Source organism: Schistocerca americana, chromosome 2, assembly GCF_021461395.2.
Source record: "Schistocerca americana isolate TAMUIC-IGC-003095 chromosome 2, iqSchAmer2.1, whole genome shotgun sequence".
Classification (NCBI taxonomy): Eukaryota; Metazoa; Arthropoda; class Insecta; order Orthoptera; family Acrididae; genus Schistocerca; species Schistocerca americana.
Genome location: NC_060120.1, coordinates 827,281,204 through 827,301,105, shown reverse-complemented (window position 1 = coordinate 827,301,105; position 19,902 = coordinate 827,281,204). Strand labels below are relative to the sequence as shown.

General features: G+C 45.5%; 1 protein-coding gene across 1 annotated transcript in view; it reads left to right on the top strand.

Moving 5' to 3' along the window:
- LOC124594463 (protein Wnt-11b-2-like) overlaps positions 1-19,902 on the top strand; it is a gene marked incomplete at its 5' end in the record, with an annotated part of 200,194 nt that overhangs the window by 50,420 nt on the left and 129,872 nt on the right. The gene's annotated exons all lie outside the window — the stretch shown is intronic.

Here is a 19,902-nt window from a genome sequence, read left to right as displayed (position 1 = left end):
CGAGATGTGGCTGCACGATCCGTTACAGCCATACGGCTAAGATGCCTGTCATCTCGACTGCTAGTGAGACGAGGCCGTTGGGATCCAGCACGGCGTTCCGTATTACCCTCCTGAACCCACCGATTCCATATTTTGCTAACAGTCATTGGATCTCGACCAACGCGAGCAACAATGTCGCGACACGATAAACCGCAATCGCTATAGGCTACAATCTGACCTTTGTCAAAGTCGGAAACGTGATGGTACGCATTTCTCCTCCTTACACGAGGCATCACAACAACGTTTCACCAGGCAACGCCGCTCAACTGCTGTTTGTGTATGAGAAATCGGTTGGAAACTTTCCTCATGTCAGCACGTTGTAGGTGTCACCACCGGCGCCAACGGTGTGTGAATGCTCTGAGAAGCTAATCATTTGCATATCACAGCATCTTCTTCCTGTCGGTTAAATTTCACGTCTGTAGCACGTCATCTTCGTAGTGTAGCAATTTTAATGGCCAGTAGTGTACAAATCACCTGAATAACCGGTTAGTTGGTACTTCCCCCCCAATGATTTCAGAAATTCAGAGGGAATGTTATCCATCCCTACATATTTCACAATCACTAGTAACTCCGTCTTCTATTCCTCCCCCTACCCGTACTACAGATTTCCAATCCCCCGTGAGGCCTTATTTCGGGAGTCATTCTGTCCCTTCATGTGTTATCAGCTTGAATATATCAGTCCGTATATTTAAACGTTGTTTCCTCTCTACCACGGGGAGGTGAATATCAGGAGTTTCCTTTCAGAGGTAGAAATAAACTGATTAGGAATATAGTTAGAAATTACAGCTCAACGTTGACTCGATCAAAAATACGACGTGTAGCTAAAAATTCGAGTAGTAATAACTATCACAGGCATAGTTCGCAAAGTGTAGCGAAAACACGGAATTTCTGCAGGAGTGATTATGCAGCCACAGCACCATACCCAACGCTGTGTGTTTTGCTTGTGTATGTGGTCGCTGTCCGTCAAAGTTGCCCACAGTTTTCGCTACGGAGCAGTACCACACTGAACAGCATCACACCGCTGTCATCAGTCGATACAAAAATTCCACCGAAACTGACGACCTCACTGGTAATCAGCTGCGTGGTTTTGGATTTTCCAATGGATTCCGCAGGTTTTGTAATGTACAGTAATCAGCCTCATGCATTAACAGACCAAGTAATAATCAACATAACCCATATATATGTATGTACACTAGTAACATTTCTTGTCGATTATTCCCCAGTGGCAACTCACATTTTTGGTCTGGAATTTTTTTTACTGGTTTTCTGTTTCAAATACAGAACTCAGTTAACAGAATTTCCAATAGTATCCCACGTAGTGAATTAAATAGTTATGTACGTAAATTTGAGTTTAATGTTGGTTGTGCTCGAAACTTTTAAGCGTATACATCTTTATAACCTAACGCTACTCCTCGTTTATTCATTCCTAGCTAGTCCCGTGCCTTTTGCTTCGAAGAAAGTTGTTATAGCCCAATTCAATCGTTTAGAGGCAGCTGGTGTTGCGACACGAGTCGCCTCTAGCCAATGGACGACGGCTTTAGTTGTATTTAAAAAGCCTAACGATACAGTTTGAATTATGGCGATGCTAAAGCGCCTATTAATGCTCATTCTAATGTAGATGTTATTCGAATCCATGTCCATAAAAGCTACTGCCAAAGTTATTAAGAGGACAGTACTATTTTAAGACAGATTTAGCTGTCACTTACCTGCAGTTAATCTTAAGCACAAAATCAAAGCGCTTTATCCTACACTACTGGCCATTAAAATTGCTACACCACGGAGAGGACGTGCTACAGACGTGAAATTTAACCGACAGGAAGAAGATGCTGTGATATGCAAATGGTCAGCTTTTCAGAGCATTCACACAAGGTTGGCGCCGGTGACGATACCTACAACGTGCTGACATGAGGAAAGTTTCCAACCGTTTCTCATACACAAACAGTACTTGACCGGCGTTGCCTGGTGAAACGTTGTTGTGATGCCTCGTTTAAGGTGGCGGGATGGTACGGGGTGCCATTGGTTACACGTTTCCGACTTTGATAAAGGTCGGATTGTAGCCTATCGCGATTGCGGTTTATCGTATCGCGACGTTGCTGCTCGCGTTGGTCCAGAGCCAATTGACTATTAGCAGAATATGGAATCGGTGGGTTCAGGAGGGTAATACGGAACGCCGTGCTGGATCCCAATGGCCTCGTATCACTAGCAGTCGAGATGACAGGCATCTTATCCACATGGCTGTAACGGATCGTGCAGCCACGTCTCGATCCCCCAGTCAACAGATGAGGACGTTTGCAAGACAACCACCATCTGCACGAACAGTTCGACGACGTTTGCAGCAGCATGGACTATCAGCTCAGAGACCATGGCTGCGGTTACCCTTGACGCTGCATCACAGACAGGAGCGCCTGCGATAGTGTACTCAACGACGAACCTGGGTGCACGAACAGCAAAACGTCATTTTTTCGGATGAATCCAGGTTCTGTTTACAGCGTCATGATGGTCGCATCCGTGTTTGGCGTCATCGCGGTGAACGGACATTGGAAGCATGTACTCGTCATCGCCATACTGGCGTATCACCTGGCGTGATGGTATGGGGTGCCATTGGTTACACGTCTCGGTCGCCGTGAAAGGGTACAATACCACCCGACATTGAAAATAGGTACAAGAGTCTTCGTTATTCTTGTCAGAACAACATATTTTTTATAATAATAACTCAATTTCACTTAATACACCGAAGCCGGATACCAGAGTAGGAAAGAAGGACAATTTATTTATTTAATTGATCACATGTGCACTCCCACAAAATAAATCCCTACATCCAATTTTGTGAGATCTGTGAAATGAATGAATGTATGGCCGTCTGCTAACCACAGATAGTGCAATATATGATCATCTTTGAGACGGTCCTTTGGTCACCTTTGGTGGAACCAAAGAGATGAAATTTACCTGAGCTTTGAGCGCCTGAAATGTGGCTGACCAATACGGTAGCATGGTGCTCCCCCACTTCGGCGGAGGTGCGAGATGACCTGAAGAACGGCTATGTTTCAGCACTATGGCGCTGGATCTTGTGTTGGTAAGACCTGTCTTATGTGTGCTCCGTAAAGACAGAAGAGTGGAGAGGATGGTATGCATGTGAAATACTTAAGAGCAGTTTGGAATAATTATTTCTCTATTTCAGGAACTTTTGTGGGGAGAATTAAATGTCAGGCAGGTAATATTAAGGGGATCGCAATAATCTTCGGAAGTGACCAACGGCCACAATGAAACCACGTGTAGCAATAAGTTGAAATACTTGCAAGGGCTAGTACTAAGTTGAAATACTTGCGAGTGCTAGTACTAAGTTGAAATACTACCGAGTGCTAAAGTTAAGCTGAATTACTGACGTGTGTACTATAAGATAGAAATATTTAAGAAATGGCGTGTGCAGGTCTTGAAATTAGAGGCGAGCACTTCCACGTGGTGAGTACTGCATGAGTCTCAATCTGTGTATGAGACAAAGGATAAAGAGAAGTACTCGTCCAAGGTATCAGTTGAAGACTCACATGTGTGACGAATATGATCTTAAGATTACTTTGCGCATTATGTATCCGTGTGACGCTATATTCAAACTCTAATACTCTGAGAACGAAGCAAGGTGAGTCATCCGTCTATCCAGCAACGCCACTTGGCTTGCATTGCACAGGAAGACGTGCATATATCCTCCAGAGTTCGTAGTAGGAAAGAAAAGTTACGAAGTGGGGCAGTGTCGTGTGAAACTGGGATGAATACTAATTGAAGTGGGAAAGCTGAAAGTGACGTAATTCTAACGTTGTGACTATTCTTTGTGATGTATTCTATGTTGCCAGTGTGATGTATTTCATGTAATTTAAGTATGTGTGGTTTGCATGGGAGAGTAGCAAGATAGGTTCAGAGGCAGTGGGTTATGCATGTTCCTTTTTGCACCACTCGGTCTGGAGTAAATTTTCGTGATGATGGGTGTGTGAGTCAAAGTGTGAGATATAGCAAAATATCCACCATCCTATCCAGAAAGTGCACTGTAGAGTTAGATTTTTACGAGATCATTAGATAGAGAATCACCAATGTAAAGCCATGCCCACTGGGCGGAGTTTCTCATGTGTAATTGTGTATAAAATGTAATGGTGTGTTTAGGTCATATTTGAATCATAATAGAATTTATCTGAATAAAAAAAAAGATAGTGAAAAGAAAAAGATTGGTGGCCTTGTTCTTCGAATAGTGTGTAGTCTTGATATCCAGAATTTATAATGTGTGCGCCATCCATATTCAGTGCTATGGCGACGTGTTGATCAAAGCCGTTGGGTAAGAAAGAAAATGTGCTATTTATTGCCAGAGTGTAGTGAACAATCAGAGTTGTGTAAATTTCTAATAGTCAGTCATGCGTTATCCGTTTCCGTTGCGTAATATTCAAACAGGAGAATAATTTGTAGCTTAATAATGGGTACTAGAGCTCATAATCAGTCATTGATGTTACTCGAGAAATAAGAATAAATCCACTCGCTTGGCAGACCACTCATCTTGCAGGCCTGACTGCTTGATGCCACAATATGAGCAAGGCATGTGAGTGCCTCTCAACCTCTTGTTTGCATTGACGGCACTTTGAACAGTGGACATTACATTTCAGATGTGTTACGACCCGTGGCTCTAATCGTCATTCGATCCCTGCGAAATCCTACATTTCAGCAGGATAACGCACGACCGCATGTTGCAGGTCCTGTACGGCCCTTTCTGGATACAGAAAATGTTCGACTGCTGCCCTGGCCAGCACATTCTCCAGATCTCTCACCAATTGAAAACGTCTGGTCAATGGTGGCCGAGCAACTGGCTCGTCACAATACGCCAGTCACTACTCCTGAAGAGCTGTGGTATCGTGTTGAAGCTGCATGGGCAGCTGTACCTGTACACGCCATCCAAGCTCTGTTTGACTCAATGCCCAGGCGTATCAAAGGCCGTTATTACGGTCAGAGGTGGTTGTTCTGGGTACTGATTTCTCAGGATCCATGCACCCAAATTGCGTGAAAATGTAATCACATGTCAGTTCTAGTATAATATATTTGTCCAATGAATACCAGTTTATCATCTGCATTTCTTCTTGGTGTAGCGATTTTAATGGCCAGTAGTGTAATCATACGCTCCCGAGATACACTCCTGGAAATGGAAAAAAGAACACATTGACACCGGTGTGTCAGACCCACCATACTTGCTCCGGACACTGCGAGACGGCTGTACAAGCAATGATCACACGCACGGCATAGCGGACACACCAGGAACCGCGGTGTTGGCCGTCGAATGGCACTAGCTGCGCAGCATTTGTGCACCGCCGCCGTCAGTGTCAGCCAGTTTGCCGTGGCATACGGAGCTCCATCGCAGTCTTTAACACTGGTAGCATGCCGCGACAGCGTGGACGTGAACCGTATGTGCAGTTGACGGACTTTGAGCGAGGGCGTATAGTGGGCATGCGGGAGGCCGGGTGGACGTACCGCCGAATTGCTCAACACGTGTGGCGTGAAGTCTCCACAGTACATCGATGTTGTCGCCAGTGGTCGGCGGAAGGTGCACGTGCCCGTCGACCTGGGACCGGACCGCAGTGACGCACGGATGCACGCCAAGACCGTAGGATCCTATGCAGTGCCGTAGGGGACCGCACCGCCACTTCCCAGCAAATTAGGGACACTGTTGCTCCTGGGGTATCGGCGAGGACCATTCGCAACCGTCTCCATGAAGCTGGGCTACGGTCCCGCACACCGTTAGGCCGTCTTCCGCTCACGCCCCAACATCGTGCAGCCCGCCTCCAGTGGTGTCGCGACAGGCGTGAATGGAGGGACGAATGGAGACGTGTCGTCTTCAGCGATGAGAGTCGCTTCTGCCTTGGTGCCAATGATGGTCGTATGCGTGTTTGGCGGCGTGCAGGTGAGCGCCACAATCAGGACTGCATACGACCGAGGCACACAGGGCCAACACCCGGCATCATGGTGTGGGGAGCGATCTCCTACACTGGCCGTACACCACTGGTGATCGTCGTGGGGACACTGAATAGTGTACGGTACATCCAAACCGTCATCGAACCCATCGTTCTACCATTCCTAGACCGGCAAGGGAACTTGCTGTTCCAACAGGACAATGCACGTCCGCATGTATCCCGTGCCACCCAACGTGCTCTAGAAGGTGTAAGTCAACTACCCTGGCCAGCAAGATCTCCGGATCTGTCCCCCATTGAGCATGTTTGGGACTGGATGAAGCGTCGTCTCACGCGGTCTGCACGTCCAGCACGAACGCTGGTCCAACTGAGGCGCCAGGTGGAAATGGCATGGCAAGCCGTTCCACAGGACTACATCCAGCATCTCTACGATCGTCTCCATGGGAGAATAGCAGCCTGCATTGCTGCGAAAGGTGGATATACACTGTACTAGTGCCGACATTGTGCATGCTCTGTTGCCTGTGTCTATGTGCCTGTGGTTCTGTCAGTGTGATCATGTGATGTATCTGACCCTAGGAATGTGTCAATAAAGTTTCTCCTTCCTGGGACAATGAATTCACGGTGTTCTTATTTCAATTTCCAGGAGTGTATATCAGTTATCTACACATCCGGAAAAAATTAGTACACACTTTTAGACGTTTCCAATTCACTCTAGATTTATTGTTGCAACAGTGCATATGAAATGCATTAGATGATTATATTTACAGATCAATAGTACAAGCGGCTCTAAGGTATCCATGCTGAAACACTCATATCAGTTTGGTGTAACTTTCACGGGCGACAATTTAGGCGCTGACTTTGTCATCCAGTCGATCGTACTGTCGTTGGATAGTTTATGCTACGCCTGATCGAAATGTTCGTGTAGATCTATAAGAGTTCTTCGTTAACGTGTCGCACGAGTCATTTCTCGTCCCAATACACACACACGTGCACGACTGGAGACAAGTCCGCAAATTTTGCTGGCCAGCTAATTTGCTCCACGTCTTGCGGAGAACATTGAGTTTCACGGACGGTGTGTGGGCGAACATTATCCTGTTGTAACAACGTATCACCTTCCTGTTGCAAGAGCGGAAATGGACGGGTCTAACAATATTTTGCACGTACCGAGTGGTGGTTAGCGTCACCTTCAGAAACAGTAAAGGTGAACGAATGAGTAGCTTATCGCACGTCTGTCCATAAGGCAAACAGAATCAGAATCTGCTTTCATCGCTGAAGATCACGGTGCACCATTCCAGGTGATCTTCTGACGGCACCAGAGCATGTCGATGCTGTGGCGTGAGTGTAAGACGGCCCAGAGGTATACGTGCCCGTATTCCCACTCGACTGCTAATAATAGGTTCTCAACAGTTCGTGTTGACACGTCTGGACTCACAAACCCTCTTATATGTACCGTGGTAGCTGTGTTATTTGTGACTGCTGCCCTTACAATACGACAGTCCTAGGGGTCGTCTGTTCTGTGTGGACGTCCAGATCCTCGTCTGCGGATGTGAGGATGTTCACGTGACCACTGATACCAGCCAGCATCGTAGTACCACTGACGCTGCACGTCCTCCAACGTGTGTGGCAGTTCTCCGAAAGGACCATCCCGTCACTCGGAAGGCTACTATTTAAACCCTTTCAAACACGCTCGTTTGGTTCTAGGAAGCACGAGTGGGCTCCATGACACGGCTGGCTGTTTGCTTCACTGAGCCCTCTAGCTGTGAGCATTCCCTGATAAAGCATAGACACAGATGGCGCTCAGGTAGCCATGCCGCTACGCTGTCTGCTGTCGGACGACGTTGAAACTATTCTCAGTACATCCCAGGCGCCATATGCCGTCATCGGCTCAAAATCGACGTCGTCTCTCCAAGTGCACTATTTTTTTTTTTTTTTCCAGCAGTGTATGATACTAGACGGATTACTTGTGCGAAGTAACCTAGTCCCAGATGCAGGTAACCTATTTAAGGGCTTACAAGGGAAACAAAAATTTGATTTTCCATATTTTATGTAACTATTGACGAAATTTAAGAACTTAACATTCCGTAATTATCTACTAGTAAAGAGGTATATTCTTATGTTAAAGGTTTAACATAGTACGTCAAGTATTATAGCTGTAAACTGCGTATATGTCTTGAGAAGCATAAATGTCGCGTTTAAGAAATACTTCAGACATGACAATCGTACAAACATACTGTCGTTTGACCATTGCATAGATTCCCTTATGGAGGACAACGTAACAGTTATCACTGGCGTAGAGAAGCGACTATAAGAGTTGAAAATAAAAAAGTCGGTAGGTCCGAATGGATCCCAGTTCGATTTTACAACAAAGATTATACTACGGCATTGGTCCCTTACTTAGTTTGCGTTTATCGCAAATCTGTCGCCCAAAGCAAAGTCCTAAGCGACTGGTAAAAAGAGCAGGTGACTAATGTGTATAAGAATGATTGAAGGAATCCGCAAAATTATGGAACAATATCCTTAACATCGCTTTGCGTCAGAATTCTTGAACATATTCTCTGTTCGAGTATAATAAATTTCGTTGAGAGGGAAACGGTTCTGCTCACAAATCAGCGTGTATTTAGAAAGCATCGCTCGTGAGAAACTTCGCATGCCCTTTCCTCACATGATACACTGCGAACTATGGATGAAGGACAAAAAGCTAATTACATGTTAACGTACCCTGAAGCTCCAAAGAAACTCGTATAGGCATGCATATTCAAATACAGAGATATGTGAACACGCAGAAAACGGGGCTGCGGTCGGCAACGCCTATATAAGACAACGAGTGTCTGGCGCAATTATTAGATCGGTTACTGCTGCTACAATGGCAGGTTATCAAGATTTAGATGAGTTTGAAGGCGGTGTTTATAGTCGGCGCACGAGCGATAGGACACAGCATCTCCGAGGTAGCGATGAAGTGGGAATTATCCCGTACCACCATTTCACGAGTGTACCGTGAATATCAGGAATCCGGCAAAACATCAAATCTCAGACATCGCTGCGATCAGAAAAAGATCCTGCAAGAACGGGACCAACGACGACTGAAGAAATCGCTCAGCGTGACAGAAGTGCAACCCTTCCGCAAATTGCTGCCGATTTCAATGCTGGGCCATCAACATGTGTCAGCGTGCGAACCATTCAACGAAACGTCACCGATATGGGCTTTCGGAGACGAAGGCCTACTACCGTGTACCCTTGACGACTGCACGACACAAAGCGTTACGCCTCGCCTGGGCCCGTCAACACAGACATTCGACTATTGACGACTGAAAACATTTTGCCTGGTCGGACGAGACTCGTTTCAAATTGTTTCGAATGGAGGGACTTGTACGCGTTTGGGGACAACCTCATGAATCCATGGACCCTGCATGTCAGCAGGGGACTGTTCAATTTGGTGGAGGCTCTGTAATGGTGTAGGGTGTGCGCTGTTGGGGTGATACGGAACCCCTGATACGTCTAGATACGACTCTGACAGGTGACACGAACGTAAGCATCCTGTGTTATCACCTGCATCCATTCACGTCCACTGTGCATCCCGACGGACTTGGACAATTCCAGCAGGACAATACTACACCCCGCACATCCAGAATTGCTACAGAGCGGCTCCAGGAACACTCTTCCGACTTTAAACACTTGCGCTGACCAACAAGTAACCCATACATGGAAATTATTGAGCATATCTGGGATGTCTTGCAACGTGCTGCTCTGAAGAGATCTCTTCCCCCTCTTACTCTTACGGATTTATGGAAACCCCTGAAGGATTCATGGTGTCAGTTTCTTCCAGCAGCACTTCAGACATTTGTCGAGTCCATGCCACGTCGTGTTGCCGTGCTTTTGCGTGCTCGCGCGGGTCTACACGATTATAAGCAGGTGTACCATTTTCTTTGGCTCTTCGTTGTGCTATGTCTGGGTACAGTTCTTCCATGTTGTCTGTCACCACGTCTGAGGGGTGCGTGGATGAGCAGTCTACTGACATCTTCAAAGCTGATTGACACACTTCAGACCTATATCCAGATGTTCCACAAGAGGTACACTTTGCTAAATGGTTACGGCACTGGTGTCGCTGATGACATACAATACTTACTTCAGACACGATGCTGTTGGAGGCGGTGTCGGGGTAACAAGTCTTTCCTTGAAGTTTTTATGTCAGATCGGACGGGTGTCTGTAATTGGGCTTGGGGACGACGGGTTGTCCAAGTTGCAGACACCTGTGAGGGGTCCTGTAGGGTAGCTGCGGACCAAAGAGATCGTTCGAGTGCCTTGATGATGGGAAGAAAAGTTTCTAGAGACGGTTCTTTGGGTTTCAAGACATCAGGTCTAAGGCAGTCATAAGGGTATGCACTAAAATGACTTCTCTAACGAAGAAAGCAATGTATGATTGTATGCATTTGGGGTTACTGAACTGAAAAAGGAAGTCGGAAATAAATCCTGTAGGCGGGCAATCCATTCTGTGTATGATTGTCCTTGGAGTTTATGAGAACTAAAACTTGAGGGCGGCTGCTTCCAAGTGCACTTGAGAGTCACCGTGTTCAAGTAAACTTAGTGTTCAGCTAGGCTGCTGTGCTGTGAATCAGGTAATGCTGCCCCTTGCATGAAAAGAAGTTTGTCCATGTTTCGACCTTCCTGTCGAATGGATGGAGAGCTGGTGGCGCCAACCAGAAACCCTTGGCCGTGGGACCGAAAATAAAGAGGCAGGTAAAGATATCCAGAGGCGATGTGAAGATGGCCTCCAGAGCTCGACCAGGAGTTTGTGGGCAAGCTGAAAGTGGTAGAATAGTGTCAGTGCTTGGGCAGAGCGATCCAACGATTCAGTTATGCTGCAAGCAATGTTACAGTCAGAGAACTGTCAAGTGTAAAACATATGCAAGCTCTGACTACTGGATCAGAGCATATGTGTGAGCCTGATGTGAATACAAAACCTTGTCACCAACTGATACGTCTAACGATGGTGGCACAAAAACATCCAAATAGCGATGATTGAATAAGTTTATTTATCAGAGATTAATACCGCCCCTACACTGACGTGGACTGAAACAAAACATAAAGTAAGCGACTTCTCGGGACAGAACAATAATACTTCTGGCGGCTGAAGGTGGGATAGATTGTCACTAGGTTCTTTAAACACGCACTTCATAAAAGTCAAAGTCTCGTAGGGCACTCAGAGTACAATCTGAGTTAATAAAGTTTGAGTCCCGTAGGGAGCATTGTCTAAGTCCGGCCTGTAGCCATTTGAATGTTAACAGGAATAAATTTACAAACCCTCAATTCTGTGACGATGACAGAGTCCCGTCTTATTTGGGAAGGATGCCACTAACACTCTGCCTCTGATGGCAGGTATTGGGATTGTGAAGTCAGATATGAATGACAGATAAGTCGTAGAGCTATCGAGTGAGATTCCTGATTGATGAAATCCCTTTGGAATCGGTACATGGCCCAAGAAACTCACTCACAGGGCACTGGTCTGGTCTGCCCTAGTGGTGCTATAAATACCACTCGGCGCTAGGATACAGCTGGGATTGTTTTCGACCACGTGTCTTGTGGAAGAGAGTGAGTCCGCGTGGACCCCAGCCTCTAGCGGCAGTTGCGTCTCCTCCTGATGAATGGCCGGAGCATTGCGGTCTGGCTTAAGGAAAATTGTCCCCTATATGCTAGGCATCTTCAAAGCAATGATGTGATGCTGATTGCTGACACCACAGGTGTTAAGCCTCAAACATTACCCATGTTTGGAATTTCATCATTTGGAATTTGCGGAGAGTCAAATTTAGAATACGATTCATTGATGGGTTTGCGTTCCACAGTCCGTTAAGAAATCCAACAATAATGCCTTATCGTGTAGCTTATTACAAGACAGGTTCAAAATTTTGATCTCACAATTTATTGTAGAATGTACTTGGGTTGAGGATGGAGGAGGGGAAGAATACGGAGATTGACGTACGTAGTAGACAGAGATTGGAATACAATCTACAAATAACTGAGGACGTAAGTCTAAAATGCTACTCTGAGATGTAGATGTTGGCACAGGAGACTAGTTCATGGTGCGCCGCATCAAACCAGTCACAAGTATGATGACTTATTTAAGTGTAGCATTGCGTTTATTATCCCAGTCACAGTGTGGAATGGTGCAATAAGATCCTTCTCTGATGTCAGAAGAGTATCATACATCATTGTGGTCATAGCATCACGCAGAAAATAGCCAAGACGTGTAAGAACTGGTGGCCGTGGTGGGTTGCGCAGAAAGTGTCGCCGCTTCTTTCGCAAAGCTGGCAGCAGGTGAAGCTCCAAAAAAGAACAGTAATACGACTTTGATTTGATTCCGAAGATGAAGGAACCACTCGTGGCATTCGCTTCAGAACTGTTCCAGAGATTCAACAGGCAGTAGACCGCTCCATTCGCACCATCAACAGAACAGGCTTTGCTAACGATATACTACGCCTTCCACATCGCTGGCAACGAGTTCTACACAACGCTGGTTACAACTCTGAAGGACAGTAACAGGTGCAAACATGTGACTCTTCTGTATCGGTTGTGAATAAATAGTTGCCACTATTTAAGTTTCAACCCTCGTATAAACACTGTATACGTATGGAATTTGTAAATTGTCCGTAAAAGCTCTGCTTCTCGCTGCTGCGACCTGCAGTTTGGCACAATAGGTCGGTGAATGCGTTTATTCATCGACGATAGCCTCTGCGATCGGAAGGTTTAACTAAACACCAGCCGTGAAAGACTTCAGGTATTGTACTTACACTATTTCAAAAATGGTTCAAATGGCTCTGAGCACTATGGGACTTAACATCTGAGGTCATCAGTCGCCTAGAACTTAGAACTATTTAAACCTAACTAACCTAAGGACATCACACACATCCATGCTCGAGGCAGGATTCGAACCTGCGACCGTCGCGGTCGCGCGGTTCCAGACTGCAGCGCCTAGAACCGCTCTTTCACAGCGGCCGCCTACACTGTTTCCTTACGTGAAGGTGTTGACTAGCCGGCCGAAGTGGCCGTGCGGTTAAAGGCGCTGCAGTCTGGAACCGCAAGACCGCTACGGTCGCAGGTTCGAATCCTGCCTCGGGCATGGATGTTTGTGATGTCCTTAGGTTAGTTAGGTTTAACTAGTTCTAAGTTCTAGGGGACTAATGACCTCAGCAGTTGAGTCCCATAGTGCTCAGAGCCATTTGAACCATTTTTTTGAAGGTGTTGACTAGGCTTGTGGCGCAGTGGCTAACGCGCTCGACTTGTAATCGGAAGGAACGGGCTTCAGATCCCATCCACACAGCTTTCCCGTTGTTTCCCTCAGCCGCTTAACCGAAATGGCGAGAGATGGGCAAACTCCAAGTTATACGGAATTTAGAGGCTACTAAACCGAGTACTTTGAGATGAGAAACTAACATTAGAAGTGAATACTTAGCTTTTTATTACCATAAATAACTGAAACTTTACAGAACTAACATCAGTTCATAGCTATGGCTAAAGTCAGTCGCACTGCCATCATTAGAACACAATATACTGCCCGACAAAAAAAGTGACTCACCCAGAAGGGGCGAACCAAACGAAACGGGACTTCACGTTTTGAGAGGGTGTGAGATTTTATTTCAGCGATTACGAAATCGAGTCATATTTACTAAGAACTTAGCAGTATGATCCTACTTATGAGTATGACGTTGCACCTTCTCTGGCCTGAATGCATGTGCTGATACGGCTGGCAAATGTGTCAAAGCCATTGTAGCTTATCCCGAGCCAAGCTGTCCCACGACTGTTAGAACTTGTCATTGATATCCTGGATATTGGCACTGGGGCGAAGTTGACGACCGAGCAGGTCCCACACATGTTCTATCGGGGACAGATCTGGTCATCTTGCTGGCCACAGGAATACCTCAGCTTCACTCAGTTCATAGACTCGCGTTCCCTGTGTGAATGGCCATCGTCCTGTTGAATAACAGCACCACGATACTGTCGTGAATGAGGTAACACGTGAGGACACGGGAGGTCCGTGATTTACTGTTCTGTCGTAGGAGTTCCCCCTCTCGCTACAAGCTGTAAAGTGAAGTCATACGCGATGGCTCCTAACACCATGGTGACAGGAGTAACACCGCTGTCGCTATCCAAAACATTGGAAGTATGCGGCCTCTTTCCGCATCACCGCCATACTTGTCGACGACGGCCACACCGAAAGGCACACAACCGCGATGTATCGCTGAACACAATTCCACGCAACTTATCAGCTATCCACGACTCACGGTTAATGCAGCATTCCAAACGTAACCGTTTGTGTTGTGGTGTTATTGGCACCCTACGTATCGAACGACTGTGCTAGTCTTTCACCAATGATGCACGATGACAAAGAATGTGGCAGGGAGTCCATTACTTGTTCTCGGATGGCAGGCGCAGATGTGAAGTGGTCATAACGTTCTTGGTGCACATTACAGGAGTTCTCCCTTGTGGCGGTCAGACGTCGTCGACCAGAACAGGGACGAGTATGCCTGACCTAACGTTCCCATACAGACCAACAATGGATCACTGTCACATCCAATTGTCCCAGGAATCTGGATATTGCACGATTCGACCAGCTAGCCAAATGGAGACCCACAATGAGGCCTCTTTTAAACTTCAACAGGTGCTGAAAATGCTGTCTCAAGTGACTATGCACCGTTTCCTTGTTTTTCACAGCGATCGCTCAATATCGGATGCTGTTCACACCTCTTATACCCTCTAACAGGCCTGGTAACACAAACAACACTAATACACTGTGGGAGCCGTTCTACCTGTCATGAAGAATAGCAACTCTAATTACTCACATACCCGCCGATGATGTGTACGTCTATAAAATTATATTGACATCCGATCATGTCTTCTGAGTGCTTCATATCTTTGTCAAGCAGCGTATATTCATGGAAATAAACTCTGCTCCCCATTGCTTGCACGTGTTGCTTATTCCATGCTTGTACTTTATAATCCCCCAGTAGTCTCCAGACTGTGTTCTTCGACGTGTACATTCCATGCATACATTGTCAGTGACATTTTCTTTCGCTCCATCCACATGCTTAAAGTCTACTGCTTGAAGAACTCAGTGTCGAGAAGCTTTGGCAACTCTTGTTGGTTTGGACAGTACAGTTTTTCATAAGCTTCTATCCACGATAATAAATTGCTTCCAACCAGGAATTTGGCTGCTAAGAGGCTTCTGTCTGTACATTCTTTCTGGGCGCTGCATGCTGCTAACGTCATTCATTAGCTTCATGCCGCAACATTCTTGCAACAAGTAATGTTGTATCTTGGGCAACGAGTCACAAACTATTAACGGTGGTAAACTCCACCGTGGGCGCAACACGTCATCCCCCGACGCTCCAGGTGGAAGATATCAGTTTGGTAAAACACTGCACCCTGCTGCATGAAGTATTCCGCGACTGCCTGCTGAGAATCGTCGTTCGACAGGAATCATCGACCTTTCAAGGCCTTTTATTAAGGTACTAATGGCGTGATAATCGGGTGGGGCGAAATCAGGATTATAGGGCGGGTGCTCGAATGTCTTCTACTTGCATTGGCTTATCTTCTGCGTTACGACATTTGCGATATGGGGACGTGCGTTATCATGAAGCAGCAGCACCTTACGCAGTTTTTCCGAACGCTTCGCATTTATTGCACGTCGCAATTCCTCAAGCGTTGCGCACAGTACCGTTCCCCAGTTAAGGAGACACTAGGTTCCTTGAAATCAACAAGCAATCCCAGATCGATCGGTGTCTTGTGTTGAATCGCGACCAGCATAGAACTTGACGCACCATTCTACAACGATGGTTTTCGAGAGACATGCTGCCCACACACATTCTTCATTATCCAACGGATGTGTAATGATGTTGGTCCTTCAGCAGCCAAGGAAAGGATAACAGCACGCTGGTCCTGTTTGGTTGCATTTGGTTGTAACAACGCTACAGTTCACGTTTCCGCATTTACAGCACACACGTCGGAAAGACACGAATGCCATACGAATCCGTTGGCTACATGTCGGTGTTTATACACCCACATCGGAGTCGCACTGAATTGCTTATACGCTGCAGCAACGCTCTCAGACGCAAACTTTTTTATAGTCCCCTTATGGTAGTCAATGAAACCACATAATTCCATTTTGCTAAATTTTACCGTTATACAGACAAACTGCCTACATGTGTAACTATGTAGCACAGGCCCAGTTACGGAGAGGTTAGAGAAATCTATACAATTTCAAATCTGTCTCCGATAATGGTTTTACATCTGTATGTACGCCTATTCTCTTCAGATCACCGTGAGGGTACTTTCTACTGTACCAACTGTGTATGGGGCACGGAAAAGATAATTATTCATGGGCGCTGAGATTAATCTTGTCTTTGTGATCCCTAAAGGAATTACACGTAGGCGTCTGTAGAATATACCTAGATTACTCACTATTCTTTGAAGCATCATAACTAGGCGTTCGCGAGAAAGTTGGTATCTGTCTTCAGGTGTCTACCATTTCAGGTTTATCAACATTTAATGCTCTCCCGTTGGTCAAGCAAACATGTGACCATTCACGCTGGCCTTATTTGTGTACGTTCAGCATCCCGTGTTCTGTTTGGTGTGGACTCTCAAGCCTGAGCAGTATTCTGGGATGGCTTCCAGGACTGTATTGCAAGCATTATCCTTTGTATTATGATTAGCTTTTCCCATCCTATCAACGAATCGTAGTTTATCACTTGCTTTACCTACGGTTGAACCTATGTGATCGTTCATTTACATATCGCTAGAAATTGTTACACCTAGATGATTTTGAGATCTGACTGATTCCAGTTGTGATTCATAAACATTTTTGCTATCGAATACTAATTTTTGACGTTTTGTGAAGTATGCAATTATTACATTCTTAAACATTTATGAGAATTGTCAGTCATTGTAGTACTTTGAAATCTTATCAATATCTGACGGAATATTTGCGCATTTCTTTTCTCTGAGTGCTTTATTATAGGCACTACTTCATCTACAAAAAGCCTAAGGTTACTATTAATAGTGTTTGCCAGTTTACTGCGAGGGCCTATCATTCCAAAAGTAATGCCTCCGATTTTTTTATTCTGTTCTCAGAATCGGTTGAGGTATTACGTGTCATGTATATTACTCAGTCGGCTTTCCCTCTTTACTGACTCAAGTTGAAACTCTCTGCAGCTAGAGGGGTCCGAATAGTCGCGTGTAACGTGGAGTGAAACGTAACTATGTCGCCGCTTGGAAACAGCACGCTGTAATCGAATTTCTAACCGTGCCTCCAACTGAAATCATCTGTCAACAATTTCTTTAGAGTTTTGAGCGTGTGGGTGATGGGATCCTAAACAACACTGTGACAGGCGATGAAAGCTGGTTTCACTATTTTGACCCCGAAAACAAGAATGGAGCTCCGCCACAAAGTATCACTGATGCCAAAGAAGTTCAAGTTCACGCCGTTAGCAGGGAACTCACGCTCACAGTCTTCTTGGATTCTCAAGGAGTGGTGCATTTGGAATGCCTGCCTAAAGGCACCTAAGGCGCTGCAGTCAAGGACTGTGCGGCTGGTCCCGGCGGAGGTTCGAGTCCTCCCTCGGGCATGGATGTGTGTGTTTGTCCTTAGGATAATTTAGGTTAAGTAGTGTGTAAGCTTAGGGACTGATGACCTTAGCAGCTAAGTCCCATAAGATTTCACACACATTTCAACATTTTTTTAGCCTAAAGGCACCGATGTAAACTCTGCAAGGTACTGCGAGACAGTCACAAAGCTAAAAGCACGAATTCGAAGCGTTAGCTCACATATGCAGCATCCTCTCCTTCAGCATGGCAATGCCGGATCACACACGAGCGCTGTGACATCCGCAACAATACGACGCCTTAGGTTCACTGTCATTGATCATCCTTCACACAGTCTCGACCTCACTCCATCCGATTTTCATCTGTTTCCAAAACTAAAATAATACCTTCGAGGACTTCACTTTGACAGTGATGAAACAGTGCAAACAGAGGTGAGGCTGTGACACCATCAACGAACATATTCCATGTACTCCTATGGCGTAGTGAAACGGGACAAAACATTAAGGTTACTTTTCCTTACACTTTGCGAGAAACGGCGTCGGTAACTCGTGTATTCTGTATTAGACGTTTGCAGCAAAAACTATGAACGAAATGGTGTCAAAGACTGAATTAAATGCTTGAGAGTCATAAAAGTAACTGTTGATGATATTCAGAGTTCTGGTTGACTGTCATCAAGCGTAATGGCAAACAAGTGTGACAAAAACTGGCACAACATCGGCAACTGTGAGAAATGAGGATTCTATTACATTACTGAATTTTATTGGCATTTGACGAAACTACCAAGCAGCCAGAGCCATATTACATTAGTGGTATATCTCATGTTTACAATAAATTTACGTTAGAAAGTAGTGCCTGATAATTATATGTGTTGCAAGATGGCTGTATACTCTCTGATGATCCCTGCCAAGATTTCACATGCGATTCATAACAACAGACCTCTTTCAGTGCTGGTTACAATGTCTTGGAAAGTCAGTGACATTTTCTAAATTTTAGTATTTTGTAATGTAAGGATAGCTGTGATAGTGGAAAATTGGTTTCTGCGTGTTCTTAACCTTTGACAAAGCTAGTTTGTGATCATCATACCATTGAACCGAAAAGAGTACATGATCTAAATGACCTTCTGAGGTTGATACTCACGATCGAGGCCCATCTGTGTGGTGGTTAGGGAATTTCTGTCATGTTAGATATTCTGTACTACATGTCCAGGCTGTATTCCGAGGATTAGCGCCGCGCGGGATTAGCCGAGCGGTCTGAGGCGCTGCAGTTAAGGACTCTTCCGCTGGTCCCGGAGGAGGTTCGAGTCCTCCCTTGGGCATGGGTGTGTGTGTCTGTCCTTAGGATAATTTAGGTTAAGTAGTGTGTAAGCTTAGGGTCAAATGGGGGTCAAATGGCTCTGAGAACTATGGACTAAACTTCTGAGGTCATCAGTCCCCTAGAATTTAAAACTACTTAAACCTAACTAACCTAAGGACATCACACACATCCATGCCCGAGGTAGGATTTGAACCTGCGACCGTAGCGATTGCGCAGCCCCAGACTGTAGCGCCTAGAACCGCTCGGCCACTCCGGCCGGCTGTAAGCTTAGGGACTGATGACCTTAGCAGCTAAGTCCCATAAGATTACACACACATTTGAATATTCCGAGGATTAGCAAAGGGAGTATTTACGCCACCATTCGTAGAGAATTCGATATAGGAAGATCTTTTACTGATTTGATTAACGACCGAAGGGCAATGTAATGGAAACCGCACAGTCATTGAAATAAATGTTTTTTCAATTTAGAGTAAGAATGCATGTTTCAAATTCGTTTTACATTTGCAACAACAATGTGTATAATGCAATTTACCAAAATCTAAAAAATAAACAGTCGGAAATAGCCCTCAAATGTGCAAATCTTCAAATGTGTGTGAAATCTTATGGGACTTACCTGCTACGGTCATCAGTCCCTAAGCTTACTCACTACTTAACCTAAATTATCCTAAGGACAAACACACACACACCCATGCCCGAGGGAGGACTCGAACCTCCGCCAGTACCAGCCGCACAGTCCATGACTGCGGCAGGCCTTAAATGTTGTTGCTGTCTTATCGAAAGTAGACATAATGAAAACCATGGCTGTAGTATAGTACCTAAAGTTCCGACTGGTTGCAGTTTTATATTGTAAACCTTATAATCATACTTAAGTGATGCGTTGTTTAATAACAATTAGGTCACAAAAATTATTTTACAAGCGATAATACTGACAGGCTTGCACCATGGAAGAAGTGCGAAGAACGGCTGATGGCAACACCAGGAAACGTGGAAAACATGGAACTCCTAAACCCACACCGCTCAACCACTA